Source organism: Symphalangus syndactylus, chromosome 17, assembly GCF_028878055.3.
Source record: "Symphalangus syndactylus isolate Jambi chromosome 17, NHGRI_mSymSyn1-v2.1_pri, whole genome shotgun sequence".
NCBI classification, from domain to species: Eukaryota; Metazoa; Chordata; class Mammalia; order Primates; family Hylobatidae; genus Symphalangus; species Symphalangus syndactylus.
This window is the reverse complement of record NC_072439.2, coordinates 47,517,664-47,542,049: the sequence shown is the minus strand read 5'-3', so window position 1 is coordinate 47,542,049 and position 24,386 is coordinate 47,517,664. Positions and strand designations below refer to the sequence as shown.

At 39.0% G+C, this 24,386-nt stretch overlaps 1 protein-coding gene across 1 annotated transcript in view; it reads right to left on the bottom strand.

The window, feature by feature from the left end:
* The window catches only part of LOC129465589 (DNA replication complex GINS protein PSF2-like), a 467,777-nt gene that overhangs the window by 438,293 nt on the left and 5,098 nt on the right, over window positions 1-24,386 (bottom strand). Inside the window, 1 exon segment of the mRNA XM_055247811.2 lies at window positions 2,405-2,514. The gene's annotated coding sequence lies outside the window, so the exon portion shown is untranslated.

Here is a 24,386-nt window from a genome sequence, read left to right as displayed (position 1 = left end):
GTGGCTTGCCCTCCTGCTGATCCTCCCATGATCCCCATGGTAACAATCTATCAATGATCTTCATAAAGCACGCAGGGGCCTTCCTGATCCCTTATTCTAGATTTGGGATGCTGAATCCCAAACTTCAAATGTATTTTTTTAATCTAACTGAAAATATCGATTATGTGCAAATCCTCTGTTTCCTGTTTCCTCTCATTCTGTCTCCCTTGCCACCATCCAGATAACCTCGTTCCAACTGATTCTGCACAATCATGATTGTCTGCCTCTGTGTCTCCAGGGTGAGCTCAATGCTTGGTGGGCACTTAGGAATTGTTTGTTGACTGACTAACTGGCTTTGGAAAGGGTGAATCTCAATCTTTTCTGCTGATTGTTTGGTGACTCTTAGTGAGAGGTTGTCTTTCCTAGGAGTAAGAATATCAGAGATGCATGCAAGCAAAAAAGCAGTCGAAAGCCAGAACCCAAGTATCCCATGAGTCCACTGAACTCTCTTAATTCACAGGCAAATGAGACTCTGAAGTTGGACATTGCATATATAAAAATAAAAGGAAGAAATAATGGCTTCCTCCAAAATAGGTAAATAGAGACCTACCAAATATCACACCCCAATCCAGATAAATGCCATGTGGAATTTGATAAAAGTTCTTATGCTTAGTCTATTTGATTATATTTGTTAAATTTTCAAAGAAATTGGATCAAGTAGAGAAACTGAATGTATTGTATGGTGTTCTATTTGAATAGTAACAAGAGTAATAAAGTTAATTTGTAATTTGGAACAGGCAAAAAATTAATAAAATTTTGCTGATGGGTGGAAATCTTCATGAGACTGAAATTTGATTCATTTGCTTATGGAACAAAAACACTGGGGAAAAATGTCCCCAGTGAATCACTATGGATGAGAAGCTGAGATATGATTTACCACCTTACCTCCCCATACAATGCATTAATGGTTCCCTTCATGTTTTACTTTATGTTCATCCAAAACACCCAGATTAATAACCAAGCACAAGAGTGTATATAACATCTCAGTGCCCATCTCTGAGATGCCAGGAAGGCTCGTGCCAAAACCATCAGGAAAATGAATTGTGCTGCCTCCCTTGGCAATACAAACCAGTGTGTAATAACCCTCTTAGTCAGTTTACCCTTCTGTTGCCATTAATGTAGATTACAAACTTAACTAAGAATTCAGCAAAAGATCCAAAGATCAAAAGAGCATGGATGACTACACACCCTCAAATCTATAAAAATAATTAATACAGAGCATACACATCAACCTGTTCTTAAAAATACTCTCAGAGCTGTCACATGTGCTAGATAGTTCTCCACAGAGAAGACCTTGGTCTTCAGGATGTCAGGCAAACCTCCTGACTCAAGCACAGAAATAAACACAAATCACCATTATGAAGTCAAATCTATAAACAAGCTTGGAACCCAGTCCCAAATCCCTCAGATCCACACCTATACACTCAGTGACTCATGTCTATGAGCCATGGTGACCATGTCCAGGGTTGGGGTCAGAAGAATCAGGGGAAGTGCAACAGCAAGGGGACTCTTCCACAGCCTTTTTTGAGGGTTCTTCAGTCCTGGCTAACTCTGCATTCCATTTATGATGCCTATGAGGAATACAAGAGGAGCTTCAAATAAACACTGGGTATATGAGCCTGGAGCTCACCGAAGTCAGAGGGGGATGGACATGTGGGAGTTTTTAGCATGTGGGTAACCATAGCAAAGCCTTGCAAATTAATAAGGGCCCCTTTAGATCAAAAAATATTTCCACTATAATTTTGGCCAGCCTTCCCAAAATAGACTTTCTGCATTATTATGACAGTATTTTAATTTTGAAATTTTCATAAGATTTACTCTGTTGCAAATTAGCTGTTAAAACTTACACAAGTCATTTAATTAAATTATTAGGCTCTTAGTTTCTTCATCTGACAAGCTGAGATAAATAATAATTATAAACTCTAACTTCAAACGTTAATCTGAGGATCGAATGAGAAGACAGATAGAAAAGCACTTAGAAGATTTAAAACATTATCCAAATGAGATGTTTTATTTCTGTTAGGGTTTTTAAATTTTTTAATTTTGAAATTTGTCATAAGATTTACTTGTCAATTCCTCCTAACAGTGTCTATTTCTCCTAAGCTTGCCTTTCAGTCTCGGTGTTTGGCCTTTGGGACCAGTCCTCTCCTTCCACCTTTCACGCCCTGTCTGGTCCACATCTGTATGAACTACACTCAGCTGGTGGATGTTACTTTCCTACCCAACCTGCTCCTAGAGGAAAGTCAGGGCTCACAGAGGCTCCCTCCAAATGCAGAGCCATCAAGGAGAAACAATATTTGTCAGCTTGGACTGCCATAACAAAATATAGACTGGGTGACTTAACCAACAGAAATTTATTTCTCACCATTCTGGAGGCTGAAAGTCTGAGATCAGGAAGCCAGTATGTACGGTTTCTGATGATGCCTCTCTTCCTGGCTTGTGGGCAGCTGCCTTTATGCTGTGTGCTCACATGACCTTTGTGTAAGAGAAAGTGTGAGAGAGCTCAAGCACTCATATCAGGGCCCCACCTTTATAACCTCATTTAACCTTAATCATTACTTTATAGGCTCTATCTCCAAATTCAGTTTCATTGTGGATTAGGGGTTCAACATATGAATTTTGGAGAGACACAATTCAGCCCATAGCAGACAATGAGAATACTCTAAAGCTAATCCCAGAAACAAAAGTGACCTGAGGAGATTTTATTTAATCCAATATGAATTTGCTCTTACCTTCCACTCTTTCTCTCACCTGCAGGGTCTTTCTCATGAAAGTGGGATGAGGGTATGCAGTATTCTCTTTACAAAATGCAGTCGCATTTTAGAAATAGAATTACTTGCAAATTCAGAGAAAAGCTTTGGAAAGGTACTCCCCAAACTATAAACAATAAAGAGTTCCCAGGTGGAATTGGTAGAAAGATGGGGGAGATGGGGGGTTGCTACTATGGTGTTTTCTATTCTACATACTTTATATTATCCATTTTTATATCATGAGAATGCACATGTATTACTTTGCAATTGAAAAGAAAAATAAACTATAAATGGAAAAAATAAATTGAACTAAAATGCTGACATTTAAGGAAATGTGTTGTGAATATCAAGCCTAAGAAATAAAAAAGTTGACTTTTAGCATGCTGTTTAAGCAACTCTGAATCACACTCCTGAATTCTCCTACTTGTTTTTTCTATGATTTTAAGCTGGAAATAGATTCCTTAAGAACTTTAATAAATTATTCATTGTTAATAAACAAAAAGTTGAAAATCTTTAGAAATAAGCTTGCCTTTTTAAATTACATCTCTTATTTCTTTGCGTATTAAAGAATTTAATCTAAACTTGTATTTTTTTAAAGACTTGGCAAAGCATAAGATTATTGTCAAATTATTTAAGAATACCTATTTAAAATAATATTTTATGTGTTGTGGCTATTTTACATTATTCTAAGTTATGTAATCACACATGACATGAAAATGACTAATGAAGAGGGGTAGATTGGGAAACAACTCATCTGGCTCATCCGTGGATCTCTGATCAGGTGATCCCTCTGTCACCAAGGGTAACTCATTTTTTCCTGACTATAGAACAGTCGGTTTCCCTATATGTAACACAGGGACTGTGAGAATTTAGAAAAATTTGTCCTCAGCAGAGTACGTCCTTGAAAAACTTTGACTGCTAAAGAGAGTCCTATACATAGTAGGCATTCAATAAATATATACTAAATAAATAAAATTGGTAAAATTACTAGCCACACTTATAGACAAATGACATATTTAATAATTAACCTTCTAAAAATTGTAACAGCTAAAAAGATACTCTTTCAAAGAACCAGGTTTATTCTTAAGTGTACTTTTTTTGCTAGATTCAAGAAGGATTGGGAGGATGGAAATCAACTCTTAGATCATCAGAGCAGGCAGAAAAGAATCAGGAACATCTTCATAAGCAAAAATCCAATGAATGCTTTTTAATTGAATCAAACAGTTTGGAGTAGTTTAAATAATTTCAATTATTTTAATGTTCCACTATTAAACACTGAAAAAAGTGCAGCCACTGCTCCTCAGGATGAAATAGATTTCTCCTACCCTTTGAACTCAGCCAACTTTCTCCCAGTATATTTTTAGTCTGCACAGGAAATACTAAAGACTAAGGAAGTTGGAATGTGACTGACCTTTTACCTGTAATGATACCAGCAACACCAACATTCACCACCAGTGACGTGGGGACACAGCTGATGGGAACTCTTTGCTACGGAACTGAACAGCTTCTTTTCACTTGAGTTGATATCTATCCCTGTAGTTTTGCAATGTCCTATAATTACTTTAGACATCACTGATTTTAAAACAGGGTATGCCACACTTTATAATCTACTCCACTTAAAAGAAACCATAAAAGGCCGGGCACAGTGGTTCACACCTGTAATCCTAGCAATTTGGGAGGCCGAGGTGGGTGAATCACGAGGTCAAGAGATCAAGACCATCCTGGCCAACATGATGAAACCCTGTCTTTACTAAAAATACAAAAATTAGCTGAGCATAGTGGCGCACGCCTGTAGTCCCAGCTACTCAGGAGGCCAAGGCAGGAGAATTGATTGAACCCGGGAGGCGGGGGTTGATTGAGCCAAGATCACACCACTGCACTCCAGCCTGGTGACAGAGCGAGACTCCATCTCCAAAAAAAAAAAAAAAGGAACCATAAGAATATTATCATAATGTTGTTACCCTTGACTAAAGATCCAAACAGATTAGTGAAATGAGGCTCTAGGAAGATTATCTGCAGCATATGCAGCCAGACCATTCTCTATACTTTAACGTGGGGCCTCCCTGTGCAAAGTATCTTGTGAGGGTAGCCTGAGTAAAATGTCTAAATCATTAAAATGTCTGGTCATTTAACATGAAGCAATTTATCAACATTTTGGTCACTAACACTTACTAGTGCAGCATAATTATGCTTTCAAAGCCTTTCACACTCAGCCATTAAATAACTTTGGTCCCAGTTCATAGAAAACTTTATAAAACATTTCCTTCCTTCATAGTTGTAAACCAACAAAAGATGATGACATCATCTTCCTTTACTCTCATTTAATTGTATGAATCAGAATCAGGCTTTTAATTCATACCAGGTAATAGGTATCCAAAGGCACCTACAGAAGTTGTGCACATATTAATTGAGAAACATAAATTTTTCTATTACTCCAGAGATTCCTTTATGGGATTCAGAGGTAGCAATCACCAAGTTCTGCTGAGAACACCTCCCAAACTGCTTGTCTTCCCTCCCAGAGCCACTGCTCCTATGGTCTAAGCTACTACCATTGCTTGCCTAAATTATTGCAACTGCCCACTAACCAGCCCTCCTCTAATGTATTCTCCATTTCACCAGAGGCAGCTTCCTGAAAGGCAAATCTGATAATGCCTCTCCCCAAATTAATATCCTTCCATAGATTTCCATTGTTCCAAAACAGAATGCTGATTCTTGAAGATGGTAAAAATGATTGCACCCCTGCTGCTTTCTCTAGTCTTACTCCTCTATTGTTAAACCATGGAGGGCTCTCACTTCCTTTAGCATTCACAAAAAAAAAAATTTACCTTCAAGTGGTAGCTTTTGTAACAATAGAGATGTTGCTACTTTTATATTATTATACAGAAAAAGCGATTCTTATCAAACTTAACAGTCCCTAGCCAGCCAATCATTTTTGTGAAAGAGACAAGAATGTGGCAAACAGGCATGATATTTTAAGTAACTAAATGATATTATAATATAGTATTTGTATTTTTTAATTTTTAATATGTACCAAACATATATATGTACTTCCCATTTATTAAATCTCATCTAATTCTTCCAGTGGCCCTTTGAAGTGGGTAACATGCCATCTCCATTTAACGACGAGATGAGTGCTGGAACTATGGATTTGTATACTCAATTTCCATTCATTCTCACTGGAGAGGTTGCAAAGACAAAAAAAAACATTTTCAAGATCTCCCTGCAGCTAGAGTCCTGGAAGGAAATCGGGTCCCAAAATGTGGATACACACAAGTGTGGCATGAAGATATAGAAGGCAGATACCACCTTCCTATCCCTTCTTGGCTATTTCTGCTGACAACCAGGGTAAGGCTCCTAGCACCACGTTCCAGGACCCAGTGTTCAGAAGCCATGGCAGCAATAGTAGCAGCATTAGGTTCTTGACCCTGGCATAGCTCCATTGCCGGTCTCAGAGTTGGTAGCTCCCCTGGTCAGTCAGTTTTGTAAAATATCTTTCCATTTCAAATACTTAAAGTTGTTTATCTTTTCTTGTACTGAACCTGACAGTGTACAGAAGCCTATATGCTCATTAGACTACAGTTAAGCTGCTGAAACAAAGACACTCAAAAAATAGAGTGGCTTAAATAAGACAGAAATTTATACTTCTTTATGTAACAATACAGAAGTGGGTGGTATCACAGACGTGGAGTTGCTGTATTGTCATCAATATGCAAAATCTCTTTTTGGCCCAAGGCATCTCCAGTTGTTTGCTATTTCTCAGCCAGTTGCAGAAAGGGAAGTGGAATAAATACCCAACGATGTTCAAACACTTAAACTCCCATTCACATACTACTGGCTATAACTGAGACACATAGCAATCCCTAGTCACAAAGAAGGCTAAGAGAATATAGTCACTAGGTAGGTAACCATGTGCCCTGCTAAAACTAGGTGGGTGGGGGGTGCATTTTGTTAGATAAAGAAAGGAAGAATGGTTACTAGGGTAATTATCAGCTTCTGCCATGTCTACCCCTCCTCCCAATATCTATATAAACACTTCTCTTTGCAAATAGACACCACAGTCACCCCTACCTTTGAGTAGGATTTTAATCTATTGGATTCTATGTGAAAGTCAGAATAGCCAAAGTTTGTCCCTGGTCACAGTTTTTAAGCCAAGTCTTCTCTTTTATCTGCTGGTCTCTGTGCTCAGCCTGTCTCTCTTTCCTTTCATTTTATGTTGGCTAACTTTAGTGGCAACCATGTGATACAGGAAGGCAGCATTTTCGATGTAATCTTTGCTCTGGACTGGCTTCAATTGTCCAGCTAACTGAAGGCACTGACAGTTGGCAATTGAATACTTAACAGAAGGCATGTGAAAAAGGCCTCCATCATCAAACTTATCTACTGCTGTTTGGGATACAGACAAATTTTCCAACTCTGCATAACTGAATCTTTCAAGCACATTAGATTACAAGCCATAGGTAGTAAGAACCTCCCTTATCAGAGCTATATTCTCTTCTATCTTTGCTTGCTGGCTAGTAATTCCATAACTTCCATTTCTTCTTATAATGCATTGTTAAAAGTAGTGAGGACTAGCCAATATGCATCTATATGCAAAGTTTTTCCCATTGAACTAAAGATCAGTAGGCACATGGCATGTCTTCCAAGTTATGATAGGTAACTGTTTTAGCAAATTACATACCACAGAATAACAAGTATTACCAATGTTTCTAGATCAGATTTCATGCCCATGTCACCCTCTGCCTGTTGCTATTCAATGACACAAAATTTAGCTTTTTGTTATGGTAACACCCCACTTCTGGTTCAAATTTCTATATTAATTTGGGTATATGCTAAGGTCTTCTTTAAAAAAAAGACCCCCACCCCCACCCCAAAGTATCATGTCTTCGTAACATAGAAATTTGTTTCTCTCTTACCTAACAATCCAGAGGTGAGCAGAGACTCTACTACAGATATGGGACTCATTTATGGACTCTCTTCAGCTGTTCTATAGTTATCATTTCCCAGCCAGCAGAAATTGTTTTTAAAAGTAAAATCCAGAAGATGCCTACATTACTTCTGGTCACTTTCCATTGACAAGGACTTAGTTTTGTAGCTCCAAAGGATGCTGTGAAATATTACATCTAGTCAAGTAGCCATGTGCCTTGCTAATACTAAGGAATTCTATTACTAAAAGAAGAAGAAAAGGGATACTGAGACATAATTAGCAATCTCTTCCACCATGAGAATTGGAGGATTACAACTGCATGACTCCAAATCTGAAAAGCAAAACTGCTTCCAAATGGTCTTCATTTATGTACAGAGTGTTAAGGCTTCCAGTATTGCTGTTTACTCTGGTGGTACATATTCTCTGGAATAAGTTGTGATGTCTTTGTTTGTCTTCATGTTTCAACTTAATGATTCACCTATTCTAGCAGTCATCATTTATTGAATGCGTACTATGTGTCAGACATTTAATTGTATAATAGGAATATAAAGATAATGAAGATAGAATGATCTGGGTTCATCATTCAGAGTTTCTTTTTATTTGGATTATTTATTTAGAAAATTTGTCATTCTTTTCTGAACATACCATAAAAATAAAAATTTTCTTAAAAACAAGTTCAAAGGAAAGCACACAAGGGAAAGGGTTTTATTTTTCACTCTCCTCAATTTTGTATTATTTACCTCAATTGGCCTAACTAAAATTATACTTTGCTGTAAAATGCAGTGAATCATTTAAGGTACAAAAATCTTGGCAATAAGAACAAGTTTCAACCTAATTACACCTACACACTCTTACTAATCAACTGCTATATTGATACCACTTTCCATCATTAAAATGAAACTGCAATATGCAAAATGCTTTTGTCCTCCACTGAGGGCCCCCAATTTGGAATCCTACTTCCTGTGGATCCAGAGCAACATCTGAATATTTCCCAAAAGAATCCAAACACAACGAGTACCTATTGTATCATTCCATTTGTACAAAATGTAGACAAACAGGAGAAAGCCCATCTATGCTGTTAGAAGCGAGGATCGAGGTACCCCTGCTAGGGGCATGGAGGAGGCTTCTGGAATGCTGATAATGTTCTGTGTGTATACATCAGGGTGCTGATTGCACAGGTGCATTCAGTTTGTAAATCCCATCAATACCCTATACTGAAAATTCTAGTAGTAGCTTTTCATTGTCCATACTATTTAGAAGGCATTTAAAGAAATCAATGGGGTGCTAAGCACTGTACAAGTCACCGTGGAGGTTTCAAACAATATGTAATACAGGTATTCTTCCCTCAAAAAGGTACCTTTCTATTTTCCCATCAGAATAAGGCAGCTGTGATATGGGGGGAAAGATTGAGAATCTTTGAGGAGTTCTGACACTGCATGTCCATGCATCAGTCCAGGCCGATAGTCACCATCCTGATCTTTAACTTTCTGAGCTATGTCAGAACTCTAAGATTCTCTGCTCTATAATTCTCTTCTGGTCAAATAGTCATGGTTGTCATTTCGTTCTTTTATTCTAAAGAAGTCTTTTTGGCACTAAGAATATCAAATTAGGTTGACACTAGAAACAAACGTGATTAAATCATAACAAATCTGTGTAGCTTTTTATCAAAAAACAGGGCAGTAGGACTGAAGAAGGCTGGGACCTGGCACCCTGACTGCTGGTTTATGTTCAATGCCCTGTCACTAGCTTGCATGGCCTGAAGCAAGGCTTATCATTTTTCTGGTCCTCAGTTTAGTTATTTGAAAGTCAAGAGGGCTGGGCTCCCTCCAAATCCCTTCAGTTCTAAATTTCTGTTTCTGTTTTAATTTGTTGAAAAATAAGAAGTAGCAGGACAAAGACTGGTTGTCTGGCTTAAGCCCAGTTTTCTTTCCACTGATATGTATGTTTAAAAAGCAACCTAAATTCAGATTTTAAAATTAATGTTGCCCAGTATGTGCTGGACACTACCATGTGAGGTAGGTATGTTATTCCTTTTTCAGATGAAGAACTGACCATCAGAAAGTTAAGAGACTTGCCCCAGTGTATGTGCCTGATTGGTGCCAAAGGCAGAATAAAAAACTTGGTCCTTCTGGCTGCAGAACTTCCCTCTCCCACCGGGGCTTGTAATACATCCAAAAATCAACAAATAGGCCTAAAATAAATCCAATCCTAAAGCAAAAATAGTCTTTCTTTTTCTAGTTGCCTCCAGTCGAGAAAGAAAAACAAGAATTGGGAGTTTCATTTATAAAGATAAAATTTCATGTCATTTGTTAAATTTATAAAACTATACGCAGTTTGTAAAAGGTCTTGCAATGCCTCCAAGTCCCAGCATGTTTTAATACTTGACAAATGTGTCTTCATTTGTGCCGCACTTCACATTTTATCTGAAGATCTTAATTCTTTAGGGGTATAAAAGACTTTAATGGGCATAGAGTCAAACATCAACAAGGATTTTCTGGGGTTTGCTTTAAAATTTTACTGCTAAATTAGAAAGGCTTACAGATACAACACTCAACCTGCCATGACATCCTTTGTCAGGTGTCACGTATGCTTTGCAGGAGTTGCCACCATGAAAACAACTGCAAGATGCAAAGGAAAATAGCTTTGCGGTGAGGTGCCATGAACAACACTCATAGTAAACCTAGAAACATTTTTTTATGTTGTTTCAACCAGGCTGATGATTGTTTTAGAACAAGTCTCCTGCCATGGCCTGACACTTGATCCACAGAATTCCTTAAAAGACACTGGGCCAGGCAGGTAGTAATATATCATATGCCTGACAAAGACACAAAACATCCTGGACATTGCCATAACTCTCAAGGAGTTGTTAGAGTGGCTAGAGGTCACTTAAGTACTTCTAAAAATACAATGGTATAGCCTTCCTGGGCTTATTTCTTTTAGACACTAGACCATCAATTAATATTTGAGAAACATGCATTATAAAAGTTTGCTCTGAGAAAAATTTACAATATTTAGTCAGTCTTTATCATGTGATTCTTCGGGGCTGAATCTCCCATTCAATTTCTCTTCCCAGATTCTACCCTAAACTAAATGCCGAGGTTTGGGGTTAACACTATATATAATGGGACTATTTTCTAAATCAAGCCTAATGACCCTGCATATTTGTTTTTTTCCTGTGGTTGTAAATTAACAGTATGTTCCCACTACACTTGTGTTCTCACGTATTCCTACCCCCGCCCTGGCCCAGTGTACTGACCTTACTAAGTGCACAAATAGTGTCTCTTGGAAACTGCTTACATTCAATAGCACTTTCTAGTGTTCCATGTATCATTTGTTAAACATGCTTTTAAAATCTATCATGCCAGAGGCTAGGAGTTACTGATATAACATTGGACAAGTTGGACATAGTGCTGTCCCCACAGAACTGACCACCAGAGATATGACCAGGAGATATGACCAAAGAGATATGAACAGGAACCCTGGGAATACCAAATGGGAGGGAAATCAACGGTGCAGCAGAAACAGAAATAGAGAGTCCAGCAGAAGAGGAATATTCTCCCATATACAGGAATCTAAATTCTACTTGATATTCTATCTCTTATAAGCATGTGTAGTTCACACTTATATTTGGGATCCCTATAGAACACGGAGAAAGAGGGATGCTCTACTTCCCACTCATTTGCAAGCTTGCATTTAGGGAGCACTCACCATACGGTGAGTCTGATGTATGCTGTAAATAGTAACAGTATACCCTGAGCCAGATGCTGTTTTAAGCCTTTTACATATATCTGTGAATTTTTTCATTTGATTCTTACAACCTCTCTATGAGGTAGTATACAGTAGTGTCTCTATTCTACAGATGACGAAACTGAAACACAGAGAAGCCGAGTAACTTGCCTGAGTTTACACAACTACTAACTTAGCAGCAGCATTTAAACTCAGACAGCCTAGCTCCAGCCTGAGCTCTGTGGCCCTTCCTTCCATGCCTCTCTACCCCAGCACATAGATTAGCAAGCACACCATGCCTCTCTTTCCTGCAGGAGCTCTCACTCCACTGGCAAAAGTGGGTATAAACACCTACACAGTGTACAGGGGCTATACCGGAAATAGGAATCACATGACTGTAACAGAACAAACTTCAGAGGACATAGTCCACAACATTTATACAAAACAGAACCTATTCTCCATAAGAGACATGGCTACCACTTATTGAGTGCCCCCCGCAAAGTACCTGGCACTTCATTTAAATTATCTCATTGCCTTCTCATAACAACCATGCAAGGGGCATAGTATCACTTCATCTTACATAAGAGGAAACTGAGGCTAAAAGAAATTGTGTGACCTGTTTTAGCTGAAGCTGAGGTTCTTTCCCTATTTATGTAGTCTCCTTAAAACACAATGCTTTGTCCTTACTCCTAAGAAGTGACACCAATGTCAGGTAACTTCATAACTTCTCTTTGATGTAGAAAGTAAGGGGAAGTGTTTCTGTTTAGGCAGTTACCAGATTCACTTCCCAAACTCTGCAACAGCAAGCTGGTGCAAACACACCAAAACATCATGCTCACAGCAGCCTGACTGCTTAGAGACCTCCAGCTCCAGATTATACCCTCCAAGGCTGACAGAAGCACTGCTGAAGGCACTTGCAAGGTATAAGGGTGCCACAATGGAGCGCTCCATCCCAGAGGCGAGGGTGATCCCAGGGACAAAGTGTTTGAAGAGCTCAGCAAATCATAAGGGGGAGGAAGAGGAAGAAGAGGGGAGGGGAGGGACTGGGACAGGATCCTTCCATCAGAATCGTGTTTCAATAACAAAGGTTGCCTAACCCTTCCTGATCAACGCAACCTCCACTTTTGGCTAGAAAGTGTCCTGGAATGGAAAAGAGAACTTAAGATCAAGGATTTGTATCCAGGATTTTAGAAGAGGAAGAGAAGTACAATTTAGCCCTGAAGTGTGAGATATATTGCTTCTAAGAATAGAAAAAAGACAAAAATTGTAACTGTTTTTAAAACATATACCACAGTTTTATAATAACAGCTTCTTTCCTCCCTCCTCCATCCCCCTTCTGCATAGAAAACACACTAACTGTACTAATTAAATCCACAGTAAAAGGTCAACTTAATATTAGTTTTTACTTTTTTTTTTGAGACACAGTCTTGTTCTGTCATCCAAGCTGAAGTGCAGTAGAGCGATCCCAGCTCACTGTAACCTCCACTTGCTGGGTTCAAGAGATTCTCCTGCCTCAGCCTCCCAAGTAGGCAGAACCACAGGTGCATGCCACCATGCCCAGCTAATTTTTGTATTTTTAATAGAGATGGAGTTTTGCCAGGCTGGTCTCGATCTCGTGGCCTTATGTGATCTGCCCACCACAGCCTCCCAACGTGTTGAGATTACAGGCATGAGCCATTGCACTCTCTGTAAGGGACAGAAAAGGAGCAAGTCATTAGACTTTCCAAAGAGTAGAAAAAAGAAAAGAACATAGCAAAACAGCATTTGGTTATCAGCAGCAGCAATGACTCAAATACAAGCACAACAAAGGAAGGGATGTGTGGTTGAGTCAAGAAAGTAGTGACTTGTGTGAAAACCAAAGAGGAATGAATATTGTTCCTTCTGACCAATGAATGTAGACAGTCAGCGTGCCCGGAGCCTCATGGCATCCTGCTTTCCCCTGGGGCTGCTAGGGGGATTAGGTAAATATAAACGTCTTCAAATAACACAAGATGTGAAAAATAGAAAGCACAGCAAACTGGAATAGTCATCAGATGATATATTTAGTAGAGCTTATTCTGCAAGCTAGAATTACAGAGTAGAGAGATGTGGTCAATTAAGAGTATTTAAGGATGAGTTTCTATGATGGGGGTGGGTGACAAGAGAGAGTTGTAATCCAGGACAAAGAATCAGAAGAGACCATCTCCAAAGACCAGGTGATGATTTTAATAAACTGGCTCAGGTACTATCACCCCAACAGCTAGTTTCTATATCAAAATTAGTTCAAGATTTCAAGAAGAAGAAGTGGTTTACAAAAGAATTACCAAGAACCCAGAAATGTTTAATGGAAAAAAAAAATGTTACATGAGGTAAAAGTTGATTTGTGTACTATTTAGACTATGCGTTTTTTTAAAAGGGGGGTGTCCTACCAGCAGGTAGGACCGTTAAAAAAAGACACTGCCGCAAAATTCCTACACTCCCAGAGTTCTTCATGGCCTGCGACACACTGTCATGAACCTATCTCCTAGACTAGAGCCTCATAGTTACCTACTTAGATAGTGCAGGAATTATGCTCATTTTACAGATGGGAAACTGAGGCACAGAGAAGTAAAACGATTTTTGAAGGGTCACACAGCTAGTAGGTGACAGAGTTAAGTCCACCCTAGAGACTGCATTTTAAATGAGTCACTTGGTGCAATCACAAAAACAATTGTTCTATGATCTGGGTATTTTTCCCTAATGATTATTGAGATATAAACACATTGCATGACTTCTTTATTTTAATCCTCACAAAAACACTTTGAGATTTGTAATATTGTCCTTTTGGCACCAGCATTTATTAGGCTCTGTAACTTTAACAGCATCACTTAAAGTGAGGTATCTGCTTCAGTTTCCTCCTCTCTTATTTTAATCTTCAGTTATTTTAAGGATTCATGTCATTTATTTGTGAAAAGCACTTGGAATAGCACCTGGTACATGGTAGGGTTCTGTTGGTGTAAGCTGTTATCATTACTGCTGTTGCCCTGACCTGGTCAACAACCTGAACTGTAGACATTCCCTTATTACCACACTAAGTCATATCAATTTCTTTCTAGTGTTTACAATGTGCTTCAAAACAAACTAGTTTGCCAAGTATAAAAGAAATACGCCTAAATGAAAATATATGCCTTTATATTAATGAAATGTAATTGTACCTAGAACAGCGACTGGCACAAATTATTAGGTCATTGAATATTTCATAAGTGTATTAACAAATGAATGGGCAGCCGAATAAAGGAATAAACGATCAAAAGTTCAAACAAGAAAGTGAATAACTAGTGGCTGGGCGCGGTGGCTCACAACTGTAATCCTAGCACTTTGGGAGGCCAATGCAGGTGGACTGCCTGAGCTCAGGAGTTCAAGGCCAGCCTGGGAAACATGGTGAAACCCCATCTCTACTAAAATACAAAAAATTAGCTGGGCATGGTGGCATGTGCCTGTAGTCCCAGCTATTCCGGAGGTTGAGGCAGGAGAATTGCTTGAACCGGGGAGGCAGAGGTTGCACTGAGCAGAGATCGCATCACTGCACTCCAGCCTGGGCAGCAGAGTGAGACTCCGTTTCCAAATAAAAAAGAGTATGTAACAAACAAAATTATGAAACTTAAATTAATCTGCAGAACCTGGGAATAAATAAATAAAAAAGGAATAAAATGGAAAGCAACATTTTTTTATTTTCTAAGAATTGTTTTTCAATATTTCACTTAATTCACTGTAAACCATGTCTCTATTAAATGCAATTAACATTTTTCAAAAGTAAGCAGTATGAAGTCACATAAAAAGCTAATAAAATCAACATTCAATTATAAGAGACCCTCACTAAATCTTATTCAAAATTGAGGAAGTCTATAGTCACGTTTTTATTTCATCCTTAATTTCCCACGCTTTTCAAAGAGCCATATTATAACTCTTTCTCAAATATTTGCGAGGAAGTATTTTGATTGTGAAAATAGATGCTCCGAGAATACCTAAGCTAAATAAATATTTACATTCTGCCTTTTTAGTTGAACAATTGACTTTGTTCTTTAGCATTTAGGTCAAAATACTTAAATGTTTTAAAACATCAATAACAAGAGGATATGATTTTTCACCAGATAGTCTAAACTTACAGGTTTTAGCGAAACCTTCACAAGAAGGAATTGAGTAATTTAGAAATGTTAATGTACACACACCGTAAAAATAAAAAAAGGGGGTGGGGGTGTTGGCCACTTATTCTTTTTAACTCAAAAAAAATCTCTCTTCCTCTTCCCTGTGTTTATCTGGTTAAGCCTTGGTGAGCATTTACATCCACTTACATCATTATAATGATAACCTCAATTTGCTGACTTTATGTAGGATTTATATCGAAGGACTCTTGGAGCTTAGTATGCCTTAGTTAATTTTCAGAGCATCCTTGTACATCACCATGGGACTAGTATCTTATCTGTACCATACAAAATTAAAACCAGATGTACTAGGAGACAAAGCAGCTTTCTCAAAGGACATAAAGTCACATAATTATCAACTTAATGAAATTTGGCTTCAAACTCATGTCTTCTCTTAATACAGCCAAGTTTTTCCCCACTAGATTATTCTTCCTTTATATAAATTTAAGAAGTCATGGTGGCAGCTGAGCAGAAGACTACCTGGAAAAACACCAAGATTTTTCTGAGGTTGGGTTAACCTGACCCAGCAGAAGCTCTGAGACTTGGAAGAAAGAGAAGCAAGGCTATAAGAACTATTCATGTTTTTTGACAGTGAGTAACACGTAAATTACTGATAACAGGTCAGCAAAATGAAAAGTATAAAAAAAGGTGAGAAACGTCAGTGTTTCATAATAAACTTTCATCATGGGCTTCACTGGAAACTCTTCTTCCAACTCTGAGCTGTATATCGAGCCTTGGAGCAAACCCTCCTTCCATCTAAACTCTCCCTTGAGTTGTAGGAACTGCTCCTGTGGGTGCTAGAAAACAAGGTTCTCCTGAAGCTGACTTAGAGCAGGTGGCTTTGTGTGAGGAGACTGCAGAGGTGTGTCAGGTGTGTCCAGTTGCACTGAATGGTTCACATTTTTGACACTGGAATTTTGCACATTCTTTGGAAATAAGCCGTTCATTTGGATTCCCACAGTCACCTCTCTCAAGCCTGACTTGAGCTGCCAAGACTGAGTCACCTTCTCTCCTCAGTGGGTCATATTACTGGTGGCAGGTTCCACCTGTTTTAATATTTGCTTGATAACAAAAGTGATCCTTGAGAGTTGACTGACAGGGGCTGCTGAGCAGGCTTCCAAACCAATTGTGGGAGAGATCAAGATAACCAGTCACCTACAAGAGGAATTATGAAGACAACTAAGCCAAAAGAGAGTGTTGTAATAGATACCTTTGTCCCAATATCTTTCTTGGGATTAACCAGTGTTAGGCAAGGTATCAGTTTAAACAGAAGTAGGAGAGGAAGTAAGCTTAAATTGTAGCAGAAAGAATGCTGGTCTGATAGACTGGAGAACTTCAGAACGTGTTGGAGGAAAAAGAGTAGATCTCTACATAGATCTCTAAAGTAGACACCTGGAAATATATCCATCATGAGCCTGTCCAATGCTAAAATTATCTGGGAGGAAACAGCCTTCAGCCAAATGAAGCATCTTTGAGAGAAAATCCAACCCTTAAGTTCTCTCATCCCTGCCCTCCACGACACCCCACTAACACTTGTTTTGCAAATAAATTGCTATATTCCTGAACATAGTGCCAGAAACCAATTTCTTCCAGCACAGCTTTTCACCCTACTTACCTTTTCAAAAGCATTACCCCTTTCCTACCATCTCCCATCAGTGGATGAAGTGATAGTCCCACTTAATAACTATTTAAGCAGTGGGCAAAGTTCTCAGTTATGCTCTATCTTATCCTTGCAAATCCAAGGAAGGGTTGTCAGCTCTTATAGAAGCAGGAAACCACGTCAGGGTGTGGTAGAGAGAGCAAATAGTTAAAGAGAAGCTCAAAGCCAGGCAGGATGGTGTTCACCTGTAGTCCCCAACTACTGGGAGGCAGTGGAGGGAAGATGGCTTGAGCCCAGGAGTTCCAAGTTGTAGTGCACTATGATCATGCCACTGCATCTGCACTCCAACCAGAATGAAACTCTGTCTCTAAAAGAAAAAAAAAAAAGAAGCAGCAGCTCAAAGGACCTGGGCCTTCATTTCATCCTTGCCACTTGCCATTTGTGTGGCCTTGTGTTAGTAACTCACAGCTCTCTACCTGCTTTCTCCCTCATAAAAACCTGCTAATGTCTGAATGTGGCACTTGGCAGATTGTCTCTCTTCCTCCTGCACCTGGAAGGCATCAATAATCAACATTTCTACGGGTCACTCGTGTTAAAGGTTTCATGTCATTCCTTAAGGACATTTTTATTTCTGGAATATGTATATTCTGATCATTATAAGCCCAGGAAAAATCCAAGAGATGGTTAAGACCATCAAGTTCAACACTCAATTTGCTTAAAGTCAACCCTTTATAAGTCAGCCAACATAATGTTAATGATATTCATATATATATGTGTGTGTGTTTATGTTATTAATATTATGTTGGCTCACTTATAAAGGATTAACTTTAAATAAATGTATCTACATATATCTGTATATGTATAAACATGTATATATGTATATACACACACATATATAGACATATATATATATATCTGAAATCTAGCCTCTCACAAAATAATTCACTTTAAGAAACAAGAGTAATTTTGTGATTGAAAATTATTTCAATGTAGGAATCATCAGCGAAATCAGTTACAATGTAGACTTGGAGTAGTTTGTGTAGCATATCAGTCTACGTCTGAATAATCTGTTATTTTCTTGACATTTTTCTTCAACTGTAATAAGCACTGATATTTACATGATATTAAAATACCTGTCTTTAAACCAGAACATTAAATGCCATACCAATTCAGCATTTCTCTAGTTGAGGAAGAGGAAGCTGAAGGAAGAGGAGGCTGAGTTTTCATTAGATGATATTTGTGGTCTTTTTTATGATTATTGTGCTTAATCATATTATTGCTACATTATTACTAAATTTTTGTCTTCTATAAAACTTTAAGATCATGAAATAGCCAGGAAGGATGCAGGGATTGCTCTATCTTCATCAGCAAATGGGAGGAATGGCACAGGAAAATGAAAGAATTTATCATAAATCACAAATATAGGTTTCTAAGATAAAAAGAGAAAGCAGAATTCCTGATCCCAAGCATGAAATCTCCCTCTTTTACTGTAACACACGTTCGAAGCGATCTAGTGGCCTTTTCTCCATGCCTCACAAGGATCAGGCATTGGAGAAATTACGTTGTTCTTCAGCCCCCTTATGTTTCACAGGTAACACTCCGAAGCCCACAGAATATATGTGACTTGCCCAAGATCATGTGTTAGTAAGAGAGAATGAACTAAGAGCTAGGCCTCCTTCCTACCTCCTCAACATGGCCCTTTCCCAGGCACCACACTGTTCCGTTCCACATTCCATCATAGAGCAACTGGACTGGACTCGCCCACTCACTCAGCAAAAATGTACTGAGAACACACCTAACATGCTAAGTCCCGGACATAAGTCAAAAAAATGTAAGATTCCATCCTCCCCCTTCCCAAAGGAAAAACAACAACAACAACAACAACAAAAATAGTCCAAATAAACAGGTAAATAGGTGAGGACAAGACTTAGCACAGGCTTTAAGATTGGACAGACCTGGACACATAGCCTGACTCTATGCTTTACTAACGGTGTGACCTTGAGCTTCTGTGTTCTCTTGTATAAAATTTTGTGAAAATTTTTCAGAGGTGGTTTGTGAGGATTAAACGTGATAGCCTTTATTTTCTTAAAATATCATAGTCTCTGGACTATACTATTACTATACTGCTATTACTCTAGTAAGGGGCTCAGCAATGGTGGTAATTACCACTACTACTGGCTGACATGAGGCTGACAGAGGGAGGAGTACTTGTGGTCCCTTTTCTTCATTCTCCCATCAGATAGCCTAGAGTCCTCACCTTCCTGCCATCTGTACCACACAAACGTGGAGAGTTATTAGTAAGTTACAAGGGGCCCAGGAATGCCTCACTTAATGGGTTCTGCCTGCAGCAGGACTTAGTATCTCTCGATCTCTCTCTCTCTCAATTTCTCAGGCTGACTGTCTCAGTAAAACACTGCTATTTAATTCTTCAGAGTCAATGAGTCATCCACCAGTCCAAACTTGTACACATTCCTGCAAGATATAATTTGGAACCTTTGCCTAATAAGTTTTTATTAATAGTAAGATTATCAGACTAAGATGAAAATTGCTACACTAAAAAACAAAAGGAAGTATACTGAGAGCTTTCCTAGATATGCCCTTTATCCATTGTCTTTATAATTCATTTAACTTATAACAATGTAGGGCGTTACATAAAAAAGCAACACGGGATCCCTATCCTCACAAGCTCTCCTGGAGGAGGCAGAATAAATACTGGTAAACACCAAGTAGTGAACGTGGAAACATAAAGGCAGTTAGGGCTATATAAAGACAGGCATGTCAGTGTTCAGGAGGGAGAACGTCTATAAGAAACAAGAGTTAGCAGAATGTCGGTCAGAAACGAAGCAGGACAGCACCTGTTTGGAAAGACTTCAAGGGAAGAGTTCTGAAGGGCAGTGGGTGATGAATGGAGAGGTGGCTTCAGGTTTGAAAAGAAATAACAAAGCAGGGATGTCAGGAGATAACAGGGAAAGTAACCCTCTAAGAGCAGAGAGCAAAGGTGAGGGGATTTGCAAATTCCTCCAGAACACTGCAGTACTCACATAGTCAAAGCAAACCAAAGAGTTAAATAAAACTGATTTATTAAGGCAGATGTGAATTATATTGCACTCTCTCCCCATTACTTGTTTATCTGTATTAATCAGGTAATGAGTCAGCTTTCTGCTCACGGTTATCACGAATGCGAATGAGAATGTCCCAAAGCCAAACCCCAACATATAACTTCAAAGGTCCAGAAGTGAATTATTGGCCTCATAGAGATCTCTGAAAGGTTAGAGACATCTAGGAATGACAGGATTTTTAAAAAAATATTAAAAATTATAAGAAGAGGATCTAGAAAATTAGACTTATTTTTTTAATTCTAAATGTTTTTGTTACCATCACATATGATGGCAATTTTTTAATAACTAGAAAGTTTATATTTTTGCTTTTTGTACAGAGTTTAATACAACAGCACCATGTTGTCAATGGATACTTTCATAAACATTTGTTGACTAACTTGGCTGTGCTTCTTACTACGGTCATGAGACTCACACATACCCCTTGGAAGAAACCTTGATTTGCTCCTCTACAAAGTCACTGCAGGCCACATGGGTGAAATTTACATAGGAAAATAATAATTCTCAATTAGCGAGCTCATTTGATGGGACAGGCACTACTCTAGTGCTTTACTCATCATTTCCAATCCTTGATGATTAATGAATATCACTCTATGATAAAGCAGATGTCATTACAGATGAGAAAACAAGGGCTTAGAGAAGAGAAGCAACTTCCTCAAGGCACACAATTAATATGTCGCTGAGAGGAAACTACAGTCCAGCTCTACCTAATGTGAAAGAGAGAAGAAGGAAAGAAAGAAAAAAAGAGAGAAAGAGAGAAAGAGAAAGAAGGCAGGCAGGCAGGCAGGCAGGCGGGCAGGCGGGCAGGCGGGCAGGCGGGCTGGCAGGCAGGCAGGCAGGCAGGCAGGCAAGCAAGCGAGACAAGGAGGGAGGGAAAAGAGAACTATACCTCAAATTTTGAAAGAGATAGAGAGAGAAGGATAGATAGATCTAGAAAAAGGGAGGAAAAAAGTCATAAAAACAACTTACCCTTCTTAAACAAGGCACAGCTGGAGAATTCAAATCAATTATATTTCCCAGCCCAGAAAATGTTTAGCAAACCACAGATTTTTTAGGGCTCCAGTATTATTCCCAGCACCTCTTTCCAAACACCCTTTTTCTTCTATTACTATATATTACTGGATATTTTTAAAAAATATTGGTAACTCATCAATGAATCTCTCCCTTCTCTCCCAGCAAGGAAGGGAGGGTGGGAGAAAGGAAGGAAGGAAGGAAGGAAGGAAGGAAGGAAGGAAGGAAGGAAGGAAGGAAGGAAGGAAGGAAGGAAGGAAGGAAGGGAGGGAGGGAGGGAGGGAGGGAGGGAGGGAGGGACTATCTTTATAGACCTCTACAATAGTTTTTCAAATGAAAAAGTAAATATCCAGTAAATAAGTCCCAACAGTCACCACACAAGATTGAAACCAGACTCTGAAGCCAGCTAAGAGCTCTTTTTCTCCATTTCCCAAAAAACAGTGATCACTGAGTCAGCTATCTTCGGGTTACCTACACACCTGTAGCCATGTGCCAGGAGTTCTGCTACAGAGAAAATCAACCAGGTTGGAAATAATTGTAGCATAAGGTCTCACTTTATTGCCACTGATAGAAGAAATCTTACCAGTCAACAAAATCTCATAGGAACAATCCACAATGCCTCTTGCCACTTAGAAAGGTAGATGCTGTACGGAACATCTACCCTCTCCCTGCCCATCCTCCAGTTTGGCTCACTTCCAGTGGGAAGTGACTGTGTCTGGAAAGGAACTGGCCAACTTTGACAGCAGCCTCAACTCCCACAGCACCCTGGCTCCGTGTTCTTTAGGATGGTGCCCTGGCTGGGCCACAGGAACAACATCAGCCTCTACAGAAGCAGTGGGGAAAGGCCAGTTGAACTGACATTGTTGTTTCTGGATTGGTTAGCATGTCAGGAAACATGAGGCCATGCAAGGACTGAAAGAGGCTCTTGTTGAAATGGAGATGCCTCTTTTCTTTCCCCACATTACTTCAAGGGGGAAGTGCACTGGTCCTGTGCCCCACTCATCTTCTTATCTGAACCTCCAGAAAATGACAACTACAACTTTGAGAACCCACTGTGACAGCAATGCCATGCAGATGATATTTTCAGCTGAATTGGACACTCAGAGCAATGCCCAAGGAGCTGGTTAAGTAAGAAAGCCTATGTGAAGAGGCTGGGTAAGGTATGAAGCACTACAGAAATGTGCCTTTATGATATAAGCAGAAATAGGAGACTGATCAGGAGACATAGCTCAGCCTAGACAAAACCAAAGCAATGCTCATCACAATAGAAGGAAAGAAATCAAAATTCCAGAAGAAAGCCGGGGGGGCGGGGGGTGGGGAGTGGACTTTAAAACATCTTACCTTTCTTAGAGAAGCTGCAACTGTGGAATTCAGATCAATTCTATTTTCTAACCCAGAAGATGTTTAGCAGACCACAGATTTATTTGGGGCTCCAATATCATTCCACAGCCCGTCTTTCCAAACACCCTTCTTCTATTACTAAATGGCTAGGTTTCTTTTAGAAAATATTGATAACTTGTCACTGAATCTCTCCTTTCTCTCCCAACTTGAATCTCCAGGGGCAAAAATAACAAAAGAATAAAAAATAAAAGAACAGTGTAGTTAAAAAAAAAAAAAGTGGGGACAGAAGACCTGAAATGTCTTAGATCTGAGATCTGACTTCCTCTTGCAGACATGTTTTCTTTATAAATTGCCTTTATGAACACCCACTTAGTGGCTTCACGATCCTGCAGCCAAGTTTCCCCTTTCCATCCCACTCACAATGCCTGGGTTCGATCCCTTGTCACCTTTCGCCTCACTGAGGGAGCGAACCCCTCCACTGCCCTACCTCCAGGCTTGGTCTCTCCAAGCCACCCTCCACTCTGCCACCCAAGTAGCATCATAAACTTTAAATCCCTTCATGTTCTCCTTTGTACAATTTTTCATTATCTATTCATTACCTATAGCAGTGGTTCTTAATGGTTTCTTGGAGATCTGATTACAGCTTTGGTCACTTTTTTTCATCCCTTGAAAACAAATCACTCATAAGCAATAAATCCTGAGTTAAGAACCCTTGGCCTAGAGCAGAGGTCTCCAAAGGGGTAAGCACCAGATTATACATATGGTACAGAAAAACAATGTTAGCATTCCGATTTTTCCATATTCCTACTCTTTAGCAAAACTAAAAAGAAAATAATTAGAAAGTAATTTAAATGTATGTATGTTGAGTGTATGGAATGATACTGATGCCCTCACCTAACCCAGCTGAGTTTCCCTGAAGGAAGAACTCTTAAAGGGTCCCACAAGTGAGAGGTGATGGGGGGATCCACATTTATTTCTTCACTCTCAGAATATTGGAATGAACTGCATTCTACATGCTAGAGGATGTTATCAATAGTTAATTTGATAAAATTAAGCCCTTTATATATAAAGAATGTTCTTGTCAAGTCTTTTAAGTTTGATGAAAAAGTTTATTGAACTTAAAAGACTTGCCAAGAACCTACTTTATGAAGGGCTTAATTTTATCAAATTAACTGTCCTTACTAGTTGGCTAGATATTTTGTATCCAAATACTTAACAGGTATCCAACTAAAAGTGGACTTGCACATTTTTCTTTTACAAAAGACAAGGCTCCCAAGTTGTCTAACCTTTCCTGTGATGACTGGTGGCTGCCAGAATTATGCAGATATTTTCAGAAAAACAGATATGCTTAATATGTCTTTTCAAGGTAAAGGTAACATTTTAATAGTGAATAAGAAAGTAACTGCTTTTCTAAATTAATTTGTTGCTTTGAAAATGGGTGTGCTGGCAGCTTCTGAGGTTGTCCTTGCTGATCTTCTCTTCCTGGTATCTGTGTCCTTGTGTAATCCCCTCCCCTAGAATATGGACTGGACTTAGTAACTCAAATAAATAGGATTATGGGAAGAGTTACTTCTGAGATTATGTTACAGAAAGGCTGAGACTTATATCTTATTCACCTTCTCTTACTCTCTCTTTTTGAGAAGCCCATGGCAAGGAACTACCACCTCTAGCCAACAGCTGACCAGGACCTGAGGCATGCCAACAGGCACGTGAGGGAAC